Source organism: Lepidochelys kempii, chromosome 2 (assembly GCF_965140285.1).
Source record: "Lepidochelys kempii isolate rLepKem1 chromosome 2, rLepKem1.hap1, whole genome shotgun sequence".
In the NCBI taxonomy this organism is placed as follows: domain Eukaryota; kingdom Metazoa; phylum Chordata; order Testudines; family Cheloniidae; genus Lepidochelys; species Lepidochelys kempii.
Genome location: NC_136381.1, coordinates 2,583,091 through 2,589,999, shown reverse-complemented (window position 1 = coordinate 2,589,999; position 6,909 = coordinate 2,583,091).

Sequence of the window (6,909 nt, the reverse complement as noted above, 5' to 3'; positions counted from 1 at the left end):
GCCGCTATCAGCCCCTGCCCAGGCACCGCTCCCTGTAATTCTCCCAACAAAGCCCCGCTTAATGCCGGCTCCTTTCCCAGCACTGACTAATCAGGCTTAGGCAGGGAGCGCTGGGCCTTATCTAGGGCAGGCAGGCCCGGGAGCCGCCAGCTGGCTGGGCTGATAGGGGCTCCTGGAACCAAACTCATCAGCCCCAGAGAAAGGAGCCAGCCCCCTCCCCCGCCCCCTGCCCTACCCTCCTCCCCGCTGCCTCCCCCACTCCTGCCTGCCCACTGCCTGCCCCACCTACCCCCACCCCTGCCTGCCCCTGCCCCCACCTCCCCCCGAACTGCCTCCCCCTGCTGCCTGCCCCCCCACCCCTACCTGCCCCCATCTCCCCACTGCCTTCCCACCCTGCCTCCCCCACCCTGCCTGCCCATCTCCTCCATCCGCACTGCCTGCCCCCACCTCCACCCTCTCAAACTGCCTCTCCTCTCCCCGCTGCCTGCCCCACCCCGTGCCTGCCCATCTCCTCACTGCCTCCCCCTCCCTGCTGCCCTTCCCCCCATCTTCCCCACCCCCCCGCCCCGCCTGCCTCTGTCTCCTCCCTCTCCCTCAGCCCTGCCTCCCCGCCCCGTCTGATGGTCTCTGACCAGGCAGGACCCTGAGCAGTTCTCAGCCCCATCTCCTCCCAGGCTGCCTCGGTGTGGGGAGCCATGGGAAGTCCCTAGCCCAGCCCCCCTCCTGCTGAAATGAGCTGATCACAGGGGTCCTGGTCCCACACGCCGAGCTCCTTATCCAGAGCCTGGCTTTCCCCTGCCCTCTCCCAGCCGCCAGCCCTGCGACCCAATCACCCAGTGCCACACCCAAGGGGCCGTCACTACCCCCCGCCCCTCCCGTCACCCCCCCCCCGCCACTGCATCCCCTGCAGGCGGGGGCAGGGCTGGCAAAGCAAGGCCCAGGGTACCAAGGTTCCAGGGGCTCTGCCTGGGGACCAGCCCCATCTGCCGCCCTGCATGGCCCAGGGTGAGGACACAGCCTCGCTGTCCACACCCAGCTGGGCTCCCAGGGACTCCGTGCCAGGAAGGGGGTCCGAGCCCCCCTCCTCAGGGCCAGTGTGAGAGCCAAAGGCTTGGGCCTGCAGAGCCCGGGCCAGGCAGGCATTGGGCCAGGCCCCGGCCCCATCTGGAGGGGCACAGGTCCGGCTGCCCCGTCCCCCTCCCCTCTGCCCCTGAAACCGCCAGCAAAGAGCCCAGGCAGCTCCGGCATCCGGCCCTCCCCCTGCACCAACAAAGGCCCCTCTCCTGGCGGCACTCAGCGCTAATGAGGGGCTTGTGCGGCTGGAGCAGGTGGAGGGAGGCTCCGGCACGGCGGGCTGGCGCGAAGGAAGAGCAGCGCTTAGCCCACAATGAGGCCTCTCCAAGCAAATCAGCGGGTTATTGAAAAGGCTCCCGCTCCCCCCACCTCCCGAACACCTGCCGGGGCTCAGCCATGCTGAATGGAGGCAGGCTAGGGTCGGCCCATTAGCGCCTCTCACACGAACTGTTGCGTTTTCCTGCTAGGAAGCGCCTGCATTTGGCTTCCCAGTGGCAGGGCCGAGTTCTCTGCACCCACTTGGCCCTGGGGCGCTGCGCCAGGCTGGGACTAGGGGGCTCTTCAGATCTGGGCTGGCAAAGGGCATGGGAGGGGGGCGGTCAGAGGGGCAGCCCTTGTCAACGGCCCCTGCTCGTGTGATGGAATCTGACCTGTCTTTCACGTGAGATGAGTTTAGTGGAGTCTCAGCCTGGAGAGCCCCAAGTGGGGATATAGGTAGCAAAGCCAGCAGCCTGTGTCCTGAAGAGAAGCAGGCTGGAAGAGCAGGGGGCTGCGGGTCAGGACTGAGGGGCACCGGCAGGGATGTGGGGAGCCCAGGGCTGGGGCAGGGGGCTGCGGGTCAGGACTGAGGGGCACCGGCAGGGATGTGGGGAGCCCAGGGCTGGGGCAGGGGGCTGCGGGTCAGGACTGAGGGGCATCAGCAGGGATGTGGGGAGCCCAGGGCTGGGGCAGGGGGCTGCGGGTCAGGACTGAGGGGCACCGGCAGGGATGTGGGGAGCCCAGGGCTGGGGCAGGGGGCTGCGGGTCAGGACTGAGGGGCACCGGCAGGGATGTGGGGAGCCCAGGGCTGGGGCAGGGGGCTGCGGGTCAGGACTGAGGGGCACCGGCAGGGATGTGGGGAGCCCAGGGCTGGGGCAGGGGGCTGCGGGTCAGGACTGAGGGGCACCGGCAGGGATGTGGGGAGCCCAGGGCTGGGGCAGGGGGCTGCGGGTCAGGACTGAGGGGCACCGGCAGAGATGTGATTGCATTGCCAGGTGTGAAATTGACATAATCCCTCTAACCAGCCAAGGCCTGTGACCACCATCTATCAAATGGCTCACGCCACAAGGGTCCCGACAGTACAGTGGGGTTTGCGATGGAGAAGCCAAGGGGCCCTGCCCCAGATCTGCCCCAGTCTGGCCAGAGACACCCCCCCCACCAGCTCGTTCCCAGCCAGCCAGCGGCTTCCCCACAGAGCTGAGCTCCCCGCCCTCCGCTAGCCGATCTCAAAGCAGCCAACAATCGCCTCAAGTGGCCGAGAATCTTTCCCAGCCAATCAGTGCCCTGACTGATTTGCAGGGCGTTGGCTTGTGTAAGCTGCCCAGCCTGACTTGGCCCGGCCATGGCCACGGGTGGCTGTCAGGACCCTCGTGTCCCAGTCTCCCCACTGCTGCCCAGCGAGGCCTTTCCCACGCCCGTGTGTGTCCCGGCCCTTGTGGCTCCCTGGGGCTCGCAGGGCCACCTCCAAGGCCCCAGCATGGCTCTGTCCCCTCGAGCAGGCTGTGGCCTCCCCGCTGGGCCGGCAGCATGGCGCAGGCTCCTACACTGACTCCCTCCAGCCGGCTCCTAGCACGGAGCCCTGCGGCTGCCACGGGACTGACAGCCTGCCCTGCCCTGCCCCTCTCCTCCACACGGGCCCCAGAGCAATGCAGGGCAGTGGGGAAGAGGCCCTGGGCACGCATCTGATGCCACCGCCCTGGGCAAGCATCCCGCAACCCTAGTGCCTCGCTAGGTGTGTCCCATGTCACGGCACTGGGCACATAGTGCCCCCGGTTGCCACCTTGAGCGCGTGTCCCTAGCACTATGCTGCGTGGGTACCAATCACCCTGTCACAGCGGGAACCATTAGCCCTGGTGTTAATGACCACACGGGTTCCAGGCAGGGAGAACCCGGCCCAGCGGGTTTTGAACACCCCCCAGCTATCTTGCTGCTTGGCACACTCTTGTTGGGCGGTGCTGCCCTGAAGGCGTTGCAGGAAGTTGGGTTGGTCGGTGTGGAGAGTTGGGGGAGGGAGGGTGTCACGGAGTGTGGGGGAGTCCAGGCCCTGCACCCCTCTTCCTGGGATCCACTGAGACTCTCAGCCAGCCAGTAAAACAGAAGGTTTATTGGACAACAGGAACACAGTCCACAACAGAGCTAGTGGGTACAACCAGGACCACTCAGTCACGTCCTTCTCGGGGAGCAGGGAGCTTAGACCCCAGCCCTGGGGTTCCCTGCGTTCCTCCACCCAGCACAAAACTGAAACTAACCCCCCCCAGCAGGCTCCCTCCTGCAGCCTCTGTTCACATTCCTGGGCAGAGGTGTTACCTCCCCCTCCCCCTCCTGGCTCAGGTGACAGGCTCTCAGGTCTCCCATCCCCAGGGCACATTCCCAGGTCAACACTCCCCCCTCCCTGCTGCCTCACAGAGGGGTTGTTAACAGCAGGCCAAGGCCTCTGCCTCCCCCCTGAAAGCCAGTATCCCAAGTAGAAAGAAAAGGAGGACTTGTGGCACCTTAGAGACTAACCAATTTACTCCTTTTCTTTTTGCGAATACAGACTAACACAGCTGTTACTCTGAAACCTGTCCCAAGTAGCTACACCACCAGGGATCCAGGACCCCGGACAGACCCAGCAGCCAGTGGCCTGGCTTGGATCTCAGCGGGGGACCAGAATAAGTTGTTTCAGAGTAGCAGCCGTGTTAGTCTGTATCCGCAAAAAGAACAGGAGGACTTGTGGCACCTTAGAGACTAACCAATTTATTTGAGCATGAGCTTTCGTGAGCGACAGCTCACTTCATCGGATGCATACCGTGGAAAGTGTAGAAGATCTTTTTATACAAACCATGAAAAAATGGGTGTTTACCACTACAAAAGGTTTTCTCTCCCCCCCACCCCACTCTCCTGCTGGTAATAGCTTATCTAAAGTGATCACTCTCCTTAGAACAAGTTGTATCCCCTGAGGCTGTAAGGGAGCCAATGCCTGATACCCTTTTAAATGCAGCTCAGAGATGCTGCCAGCACCAGTCTCTCTGCGGCTGCAGCAGCAATTGATGCATGAGTCATGATTCGCCCAACCCTGGGAGCTCTGGAGGGTGCAAAGCCCCACAGCCAGCTGGCTCAGGCTCCCGAGGCCAGAAAGGCCAGGAGAGGCTGTGCCATCCCTGAAGGAGAACCAGACACCGGCCCCTCCTGTGAATGGGCCTCCCCAGAGTCACAGCGTGTGATGTGCATGAGCTCCATCCCAGGTACGATGGGGTCACTGATCCCGGCCCAGCTCCCAGGAGGCCACGGGGCCAAATTCACTCACGGGGGTACGTCCTCCGGGAGCCTAGGACTGAGGGCACTCGGGGAACGTGAGGAATTGTTCTGGCCTCCTCGCTCTGCACCTTCCTCCCCCAGGGTCCCAAGTCGCACTAGAAGGGACTCGCTGGCCCTGCCTCTGGGGTGGAGCGTGGCAGCTCTTTAACAGCCCCCAGCCAGTGCGGGCCAGCGAGTGGAGATTAAACTTGAAGCCTGAAGGGGGAGATTGAGCTGACAGAGAGGACAGCAACGCCCCCCCCACTGCCCCCTCCCCAGAGCCTGCTCCCTCTCTGCAGCTCAGTGGCCCTTAGCACCACACTGGGGCAGTGGGGCAGGGCTGGCCGGGGAGAGTGGCCCCTGCGGAGTCACTGGCCCAACTCCTCAGAGCGCCCTGAGTTTGCTTTGGAGCTCTCCGGTCTCAGTGGCAACCTGTGGATCATCATAGATTGGGCAGGGGGGAGATGGAGGGAGTGTTTGAAAGGTGCTCAGGGCTTCCATGCAAGGCCAGGCACCTCAGAGCCCCCGACAAGAGGAACCGTTAGGAGCCCATATGACAGATGGGGAAACTGAGGCACGGAGCAGTGTCTTGTCCCCGTCACCCAGGGGTAAAGCCCAGAGCCAGGTATGCCCTGCCCTGGCCCAGCCAGTGAGCAGAGGGTTCTGCAGGGCCACAAGAGGCAGGGCTGGGGTGTATATTGGGGGGGGGGGGGACACGCGGAGACTCTACCGCTCCCTGCCCTGCTCAGTGACAGCCCGGGGCTGGCTGAGCCCTGGCCAGCAGGTGCCACCCGCGGGCTGCAGGAGGCAGGCTGGCCGGGTGGGGAGCAGGGTCTAGCCGGGTGCTGCCCCGGCCGGGGGGCCCCAGTCCCCGCACACCGGCGGGCCAGGCCTGTGCGCGGCTGGCGGAGCCGGAGCCGAGCCCGAGGCTCGCTGGCCGGGGCCGGGGCCGGGGACAGAGGCGCAGCGCAGGGCCGGGGCCGGGGCCGGGGTCCCGCTCCGGGGACAGAGGCGCAGCGCAGGGCCGGGGCCGGGGTCCCGCTCCGGGGACAGAGGCGCAGCGCAGGGCCGGGCCAGGGGCCGCGCAGCCTGGGCGCAGAGAGCCGGGAGCTGCGCTGTCCGGTCCCCGCCCGGCTGGCGGACGCTCCTCGGCCCACGCGGGGGCCCCTCGGCCCGGCCCGGCCCGGCCCGGCCCGGCCCGCGCCCACCTGTGGGCTGGGGGGGCCCGAGGCCAATTAAGGCGCGCGCTGGGGGCGCAGCTGAGCGGAGCCGCCCCGGGGACAGGAGCGCGCGGCTCCGGGCGGCCCCGGCCGGCTGGGGGCTAATTAAAGGTGGGGGGACGCATGTGCGCGCAGCCTCCCCCGGCCCGGACCCTGATAGCGGCGCCGCCAGCGCATCTGCTCCACGCCAGGGCGCCGGGAAGTGATAAATCACCGGCTGCGGCGCGGGAGGGGCCGCGGGCTGCGAGGGGCGCATGTGGCTCCCCGGCCTCCCCCCCGGCTCGGGGGCGGGCGGGCGGCAGCAGCCGGGAATTGGCAGGGGAGGGGGGTTTATGGCACATTACCCAGGCGGCCACATGCGCCTCGCCGCTTGATTATTCCGCAATTAGCCCCGCAGCCGGGAGGGGCCGAGTCGAGACCGCGCTGGGCGCCCGCCCAGGGCCCCGATCCGCGCCGCGCGGGGCCGGATCCCGCCAGGTCCCGTCGGGGGCAGCCGGGCGGGGCTGGGGTCCGGGTTAGAGCTTTTCCCGCATGCGGACAGGGGCGGTGGGTGACACTGGGGGAAGGGTGATGCTGGGGAGGGGGGTCAGGCCCTCCCGGCGGGGCTGAGGCTGGGCCTGGCTGTACGGGGGATTGGCCTCGGGTCCGGCCCTTCCCTGGGCTTCTGGCCCAGGAGCAGGGGCCCCCTCCGACGTGGGCTCCCTTCCCCGCGGGCTCAGAGGCCGGATGGGGAGAACTGGGTCAGAGAGCACACAGCCAGGCTGGGGGCTCCCAGGCTGACCTGGAGCTGAGGCACCGCGCCCTGCAGGGGGGCCCAGGGGGCCTGTCCCTCCTCCCCAGCCCCCAGCGGCTCTAGCAGGTGGGAACCGGTGTGTATCCGTGGGGTACACAGGCCTGCTTGTTCACTGGAGGGGGCGCAGGGCCTGGGCCGTCTCTCTGGCTGTGCCAGCCAGAGGCGTGTGCAGGGCTGGGAGGCACAGGGGTGTGCTCCAGACAGGCTAGGCCCATGCACCCAGGACGGGCTGGGAATCCCTGGTGCCCCCTGCTCCCTCTCAAGGCCCCTGAGCTGCTCCGGAGGAGT